Consider the following 9,060-nt stretch of genomic DNA (forward strand, 5'->3'; position numbering starts at 1 on the left):
TCTCCTTTTACAATGCTGTCTCTCATGTTATAATCTCCTCCTCTCCAAGAAATAGCCAGAATGTCAAGTATCTGAGATGGCATAGATACACTCAAGCTGATAAATAAAGCATGGACAAGTACTGTTCTCTTGTACGTGTTGTACAGCATTGTGGTGCTACATTTCCGCTAAGCAAGTGGTTTCCCAGTGGATCTGAGATGTAATTATTACTTTGTGTTCTTTTCAGGTACGTTCAGTAGCATGAGGGCTATGTTTCTGCCTGTCAGAATCAGGTTTTCATAACATGAAAACTGTGGGGTTGTGTTGTGTTCCTTGGTGCAAAGGTGTATTTGAGATGTGTGAATGCACAAAGCATATGGGATAGTATTACAGGACAATACAAACTCTAATCTGTTGTGGTCTCACTCATATAGCCTGCTGGGTGAGCTCCCTGCCTCATGTGCTCTCCCATCAGTCATGCCTGGGCATTATTATTGAAAACTGTTAGTCAGCACAGGCCAAAACTGTGACAGAAAAGGTATTAATAACTAAGCAAAATGAATGTTCATAGTCCTGTAATCAAGTTCACTCCCTGGCCCTGTTTTATTTGGCAGTGTAGATATAGCCATGCTTTGGACATGCTGTGCAAAGTATTATCTGTTTTATTTTTGCTGTAATGCACTAAGGCAATGTGTAACATATCAGATGCTTCCATTTTTGAAGATATTTTCAGCCATGAGATTTCTTTTAATGGCAATAATAACAATAATTAAGAATTGAGTGCCAAAAAGTAGTTCATGTTTTGCATGTTATAGCTATTCTCTGAAACAAATGTCCTGTGCTAGGAAATAAGAAGCAAAGGGTGGCAGAGTTCATGGACAGTAACTCTTGCTTTGAGCTGGAGACCTCTCTTCAGACATGTTTATTATCATTTTGTACTGATTCAACTGCAGGTTTAGCAGCAAAATGAAAAGCTGTCTTGTTTAAAGGAAGATGTAACTCATTTTATGACCAAGAACTGCAAACAGCTGCTTCCATATGTTGCTACTATCTGGACAAATTCTTTGTTAAATGGCATCTTTAAGATTAAACTGGTGCTGAAAATAAACACAACAAAAGCGTGAGATGATTGAGGAGAACAGTGACCCATTCCAGGAGAAAATACACTTTGTTTCAGCTGATGATGAATCTGCATGACCCAGACAGAGCGTTCTAACGTTGACTATCGCTGCATTCTGCATTACTTTGACATATAATATAAATGTCTGTGATAAGGGGTAAAAAGCACTTTGGCCCATCTGTGCTAGTTTTAAACCTGTTTGTCCAAATTTACTTTGGGATGTTCTTCCTTTCTTTCTTTCTTTTTTCTTTTTTTTCCTTTTTTTAAAATTTTCTTTTTATTTTTTTATTTTTTAAGTGAAATTTTAACATAGTTTGGGCCTACTTCTGCTTTCTGCAGTATCTCTATTAGAAAATGTTTTAAGTGCAAACCTCTGCTATCCAGATTGAAACACAATTTGCAAAGGTGTCATCATGCTCTCTTTGAAGTTGAAGGGAGACACATCTGCCTTCAATGAGAGCAGGATCAAATCACCTAAGCAAATGGTTAACTATTCAAATAGTCCCTTGTAAGCTAAGTATGGTTTGAAGCCCTCTGTAAAGGAGACAGAATTCTGACTTTAGTTTTAATGATGAAGTATTTTCCCTTTGTGACAGCTAAAATGTGAATCTCCTGCCATCGTCTTCATGCCCCCGGATTTACACTTAATCTTATGGATCTTTCTTCTCCAACAAATCCATAGAGAAAAGTGAGATTTGCAGGCCCTGTCAGGGACTTCTCTTGTTCTGGAAGTCTCCTCCCAGGAAGGCCTACCTCTAATCACCTGCTTCTTGCTATACTTTCCTTCTTTGAATTTCTATTTTTTGCTTCAAAGTGTTTTCTTAACAGAGCCTAAGGAAGCATATATGTTTGGCAAATAATGTGATATCACTTATAGATCATTAAATATCCTTTATATGCACATATTTTACATACTTTGTTTCAGAAGGGATGCTTGAAAATTAATTGAAGAAGGTGTGGAAAGGGGAGTATACGATTGTGGATACTTGTCTAAAAACGCACACGTGTCAGGTAAGTAAGTTCCAAGTTTTTTTTTCTAGACCCTTTTGAAAGAGAATTAAGCTTGTTTTTGCATTACTATTTTGCAATATTTTCACTATATAAATAACATTTTTTCACTTTGGAAGGCATATATTTACTTTTTGTTGTCATGGATGAAGGGGAAATCTTGAAAAGATGAGCCACCTACTGACAGTGCAGAGAGTCTGAATTAATAGCTCTCATGGGTCTGGGCTCCCATTTCGGCATCAAATTGATTCCTATGGCCCAGCCTATCTCAGCGCAGTGCTGGATGATTTCTGCAGGTCCCACCCAACCATGTATTTCTATGCATCTGGGATTTCAGAAATGACTATGGCCACAGCTTGTCACTGAGTTATAGGAAAACCCTTCATGGGTGTGTTTAAGGCACTACTCTGCAGCCATTAAGCTTTACCCAAAGAATTCAATCATTTTTTCTAAGATGATCACAAACAGCATATTAATTACTGTGGACTATGTCATCTGTTGTCTTCTGTTTTGCAGGAATTTTTCTTAATCATGTCAGTCTTTCTGCTTGTCATATCTCTGCAATCAAACGCATGTCATTTACACTCATCCTATCTGAATTGAGAACACACATTTCAGGCTTCTATGTATTCAAGCAAAGTGAGCAGAGGAAAAGCCAAATGTTAGTAACTACTGCTTTCTGTGTCTCATGTGGAAGACTTATCTTGATGTACAGTTCTGTGCTGGTTTAAACAGGGAAGTGACATTTAAAAAAAATCCACTTTGGGGGATGTTATTGAAAGAACTTAAATGCATGTTATGATTAACTTGCCAAAGCTACTAGAAGTAAACACATCCTTAATGTAGACTAGAACGTCTTCACATAAAACTCTTTCCCACATCCCCCTCCCTCCCCTTCACCTCCCAAGTTTCATCCTACCCTAAGGCAGTAAAATCTGTAGGGTGGGGGTTTCCTTAAACACATTGTATATGAGAGTATGTGACTTATCATCTCTGTGCCTCATTTACAGTGAGACTTAGCAGCTGCTTCGCAACCATGTGATACATTGAGCTTTGTATAATAGTTCACTTGAAGGTCTTTGCACAGTTCAGGCATGTCAGCTGAGTACCTTCAAGCAGTGCAGGGACTTGTAATTAGAGTGGCCCGAGGCTGCTCGCCTTTCTGAGGGGCTTTGTCTTCCCCGTGGATCCCCGTGGCATCCTGTTTCCAGAGGCTTGCCATCCAAGTGCTCCAGCGCAGGCTCAGCAGGCAGTGGGGGGGATCCGAGGTATGTCAGGAACTGCAAACAGGTATGAGAGTTCAAGCCTAGACAAAGGTCTTGTTAGTCATTTTAACACAAAGCATGCAGCACCTTGCCCCTCCGCTGGATTCAGCAGCAGGTAAAGAGAGAACCACCCTGTGCTTTACCTCAGAGGAGTTATGCCCCAGTCCCTTTCCAAAATAAACAATCCACTGTGTTTATCTGTAATGACTTTTGTCACTTGAAGCAAGTTGGCTGATGCAGACATTCCTGGGAGGATGTCAAAAGAAGAAACATACTGTTTTTCCAAGTCATCCTTTTAAATGACTACATCACTTCTGCAGCACTCTGAGCACTTTATACCCTGCCTGCAACTTCCCATCCATTTTTCCCTGAGCATTTTTGGAAGGAGAAATTGAGCAGTTTGGAAGAGATAGGCTTGAACTTCCTATTTCTGCCTTTCCATTTCTGCCATGCCCTAGGACAGAGAGAAAAAAAAAAAAAAAAAAAAAGAGAGAGAATGAAAGAAACCGAGAGTTTTATACAGAAGAGTACACTTTTGGCCACTCCTGCTTGCAAAAGCACTCTGTAACACGGAGGTTTTCAAACAGCAAAACAACAAGGCATTGCTGCTCCAGGTAATGGATAATTTGGTTTTACCTCACAAAAGGGTTACTTCTGATGACTGTGGTTGCAGGAAATGTTCCTCAGAAGGTAGCACACTTTTCATCTGGCTCTGTAGAAAGTAAAAATCAATGTATAAGAAATGACAGGCACGTGGGTGACCCCCTTTTTAAATAAATTTTAAGAGCTGCCATTTCTGATGAATGGAGAACAGGTACCTTGTCCCAGGACTCTCCTCCTTCTGTCTCCCTAGCAGAGCAGGGCTGAGGACATGCTCACATCCACCACAGCATATAGCTATATAGTAGCTATACCCAGTAGCTATATATATTACTCTAAATAAAAGAGGGCCATGGGCCACCCTCTGGCTCCAGGCCTACTCAGGCTCAGCTGTCCCCAGAGCAGCAGAGCCTGTCACTGGCAGGCCGTAGCTCTCCTAGTAAATTAAATGGTTGGAATAAAGACAAGTGGAGTGGCTGCGCTGCCACACTGTGAGGCTGGTTCTTGGCTCTGAGTGGTGCCAGAGATGGTCCAGAGGTCAGCATGGCCCCGAAACCGTTCCCAGTAAGCCAGCTGAGCCAGCCCCCACCTTCTGGTGGGAGTCTTCCAGCCAGCTGGCCTGGGAGCCTGAGGCCAGGCCCGGGCATGCCTCATGACCAGCCTAGCTGGAGTTTGCACCCCCATGACGATGAGAACAGATCCATGTTTCCTCTGGGCTGTGGGGTATCCCTAAAAGAGAATTACCATGTCACTCAGTTCAAAGCATCTGAAACAGTTGAGGGCTGTGTGACAGGCAAAACAAACATTTCTCACCTGAGACAAGACTTACACTGCTGTTTTATGCTGAAGCACATGTCTAGCACTCAGAATACTGCTAGGTTTGCTTCCACTCCTAAGATCCTTGCAGCCAATGATGAATTGCTTGCTAACATAAAGCTCACAGGTTTCTTGTTAATTTTTGTCTGCATTGTGTTTTAGTCATGGCAGTCTAGGTAGACATGGGAAAGATTCAATGAGCCTCCATGGGTTTTTCTTCTGCCTCTAGAAATAGCAGACTAGAAACAGCCCAAATACTGGGACTGTTTAGCTAGACCTGGGGTTTGGATACTGTGATTCACTGATGCTAATACTGTTACTTATACCTGCCAATTATACTCAGTAATACTGAATAGATTTTGGCCTGGTAGGTCCTTTGTATGTTCAGAAACAGGGAAGCCTGATGAAGAGATTTCCCTGTCTGTCCCTCTGGGTTTGTAAGTAAAAGTTATGACTTCAGGCTTTATATTCTCTCTAGCATTTTGAAATCAGTATCTCATTTTATTAACCTGAATGTTCTGGAGCTTACCTAATTACCTATGACATAATAATATTGTCACTTGGCCAGTTTTTCTTTTAGAGATAATATTTTATGAAGTTCTACATATGCATCGCTGAATTGCTTCATGCGTTTCAGTGCTCTTGGAAATGAGCACTGTATGAAATTCATCACAGAGTTAAACTTGCAAGTTCCCATGCACAGGGCTCATCCAGCAAGCTTGCATTCAGCTCATGTTAGTTTAACACTGAACATGTCTGTGATTGTGCTTTGGCTGGTGTCAGTGACAAAGTCCCATTGATTTAAAGGAAAGTAGGATGGGGCCCAAAATGCTAATTCTGTTGACTTTCTTAATGGGCTTTGGTTTAACCCTACAGCACTGAAGACTGTTTCGTTTCCTATGGCCCAACTTTATCTCTTCATCTCAATACTCCAAGTTTACATGACTCCCTTTTTCATCCCATCAACAAAGAATTATGCTGAATTACGGCTTTGTTACTAAAGAGGAATTGTGTGTTTGAGGTATATTTTTCACGAGGCATTTTGGCCAAGTGGATGAGGTATTAATATGAGAAACTATAAACAAATCTCGGTTTTTTAAACTGCAGATAGAGTGATTGGCTTAATTTGTTTCTATACACTGCCATCTTGAAAACTAAACTGAAGCATCCAAATTAAACAGGAGATGTAAATATTAGCCAGATGTTCCCTGGTGTCAGAACTCTTTTTTGTTTCTTTAATTCTATTAAATGGGTACACTTTTTTACATCTAACATAATGACCTATGTTTTAGGTTTTGGTCCTGGCCTAATGGCTTTTTATCATATGATTATGATATCATCCAATCATGTAAGCGTCATGAGATGCTGTTCAGCTTTGCTGAAGCACATGAGTGTCAAACTGCTTAGTTTAGGCTGAACCATTTGTCTGACTGTCTTAATGTGGGGAGTGAATGTGCTGTTAATTTAGGAAATGCCAGCTGAGGCTGAGGGCTTAGTGAGCCAAGCAAAACAGAACACTGACCACAGATTGAAACATTACAGAGTTCCTTAATGGTTCTGTCAAAAAGAAATATAACACTTTTTTTTTTCTTTTTCTTTTTTTTTTTTCTTCCCCCTACAGAAGTTGCAATAGTGTTCTTGTGCAAGTAGCAACCAGTAGGGCTTTAGCATTGACAAACATGGATGGAAAAGACAGGCACTTGACTTAGGTTTTGGTTCATGCTTTTTCCTAAAGGCATTTGTTTGAGTTTGAAGATAGTGAAGCTTTTTATTCTATTCTTCACTTTTGGTATTACCTGGCAAATTGCTGCAACTACCGGTCAGCAAGAATTTAGCAGATACAGAAGGAAGATTTATAAAGTGATTAAAATTGTAGCACTCACCTGTTGGGTTTGATGCAAATGAACAAATCAAAATGACATCTCTTTATTTTTTTTCTGTTACCTCAAGAACTTTGCTCAGAAATATGGTCTTCTTCAGTTTCCCTCAGTGTAGGTCTGGATTTATGAGATACTAAGAATGCTTGAAGATTGTTGAATATCCTGCTAAGCACTGACAGTTAAGCACTATGAAAACTTCCCTGTATTGGCCCTAGAGCTCGAACAGTTATGAATTCTGCTGAGAAAGTTTGCTTCAACAATCCTTACTATAAGACCCTTTTGTTCCTGAGCTGCACATCTGCTAGGGCCCTTGTCCTCGCCTGTCTTTTGTTTTATTGTTATTTTTTCTTTACTGATCTCTTTTTAACGTTGCTGGTCTTGGTTGGGACAAGAACTTTATGATGGCTACTTAGCACCCTAAGTACTTTGGTGGGTAAAAGAGAGAAAGCTTGATAAAAATATTGTTATTATTCTTTATCTATTCAGAGCTTTGTTAGAGGAGAGAGGGCTGCCTGTGAACTCTCCTCTGCAGAAATTCTCATCACTTAGGCCCTTTAAAAATAGACTGGTCAAAGCACTAGGGAACACTCTGCAGAGGGCAAGTCTGCAGTGTTAGTGAGGGGGACTAGATGACTTTCCCATATCTATGTTTTTTATTGTAGCAAGGTAATATTTTAGCAGTGTCCTCTAAGGCAACAAAACAGAATAGATTAATCTCAAATGCACATCTGCCCTGGGGTTTCCACCACAGTCAAGCAACTACAGTGAAAATTTCAGTTGTAAATGACTGAGTAAGAATAACTATTCTTTGCTGTTGAATTTCAAGATATCCTTCACAGTAAACAACATGAGTGTTTCAAAGTAAGGCTCTGAGGGTCCTTCCAACTCATGGGAAAGCACTTTTCAGATCATCCTTGTGAAAATAATGTAGATGTTCTCTTTTTCCCCTCTCTGATGAAAGGTGTGAGTTGCCTCCAGTGACATCGTTTCCATCTGTCTTGCTGCTATGTGAAGTACCCAGTCCTGTAAGACAAAGGAGGTGGAGGCCACTTACACTCCCAGAAGGCTCTCATCACATTGCAATATTGGGCTTTATTTTGGTTTATTAGTTTATTATCTGGAGAATGTGAAAGAAATTGGGCTGTGTTTCTCACAGAGGAAAGGCTATATCTATTGAAACAAGTGCACCAGAATGAATGGATCAAAATCTAGAGAGGCCTTTCATTTCAGTTACTGAAGCCACTTTCTATTCTGTAAAGTATGTTTTATAGCATTTTAAATAAGCAGAGAGAGCCTCTAAAATCTTCATGTTTGTTTGGTCTCATATGTAAGCCAAAAGCCTATCAGTGTATTTTGTGAAGCTCTTAATACTGCTGATTGCAAATACAGTTGATATACATCCATAACGATGAATTAACAGTTCTTAACATGTATATATATATTATGAATATAACAATTTCCAGAGATGCAAGATGTAAAACACCATAGCTGAATTCATGACGTGCACATGATAGAGATGAATAACTTATCACCTCTCACCACCTCCCTCTCTTTGTTCTCATAATTTGTATTTATTTGATGTCTAAAATGATATTTTAATACCTTCATGACTTGGGCCCACCTCTTTATATGCCCCAAAAGATTTTCACTCCATTACTGGGGACTATTAAGTAGCAGATCCCAGATCCTCAGTATGTCAAGAACTGTCATTCATTGGCTGACCAGAAGCATTCATAATTCATATTTAAACTTTGTTTATGGTATCTAGAGAATGTTTTCTGATATACCATGTTGCATCTTCTAAACCTGGAGTCCCCAGCAACCCAAAATATAGCCTCCAGTCAGAATGTGTTTTGTCCTGGTTTTGTTAAAAAATGCATACAGAGTATGAAGTACTTGGTTTTGTCTTGCATGTAAAGGCAGAGTATTTTTTTTCTTACTCTGCATTGTCTGTCCAACATAATTCTTTTGGTTAAATATTTTGTGGTTCTTTAGTCATTCAGAAATACTTCAAGAATCTTCTTGTGATTAAAGTGAGATGAGAATTTTTGTTTAACTGTGTCTCTAGTCTATCCTTATTTCTGCAATGGTAATTTTTTTAAATGATAGCACTTCTACTATCCCAGGTTTGTAATCACAGTGGTTGTATATCAGTGTTTCGCTTAAGTGTTATTAGTAAAGAATTGCTGCTATCAACAGAACCTTGTGATAACAGAAGTTCTGCTACAGTATCACTACTTCCACACTAAAGCATTTACAACTCAAAGATAAACTACTGGGTGGGAAAAACAAAACTGAACAAATCAAGCAAAAAACCCACCCACCCAACAAAATAAAACAAACACATAAGAAATGCAGGTCCTGTGAGAAAAATTGCATGGATACGAGATGG

General features: G+C 39.4%; 1 long non-coding RNA gene across 1 annotated transcript; it reads right to left on the reverse strand.

Annotated features, from left to right (window-relative positions):
* Positions 1 to 364: 364 nt before the first annotated feature.
* Positions 365 to 5,348, reverse strand: LOC125183791 (uncharacterized). The gene is made up of 3 exons (XR_007166386.2): positions 4,191 to 5,348; positions 4,009 to 4,084; positions 365 to 3,387 (listed from the first exon to the last, which is right to left on the reverse strand). It is a non-coding gene; the product is annotated as an uncharacterized lncRNA (long non-coding RNA).
* Between the last annotated feature and the right edge of the window lie 3,712 nt (positions 5,349 to 9,060).

The sequence above is a fragment of the Anser cygnoides genome, chromosome 2, assembly GCF_040182565.1.
Source record: "Anser cygnoides isolate HZ-2024a breed goose chromosome 2, Taihu_goose_T2T_genome, whole genome shotgun sequence".
NCBI lineage: Eukaryota > Metazoa > Chordata > Aves > Anseriformes > Anatidae > Anser > Anser cygnoides.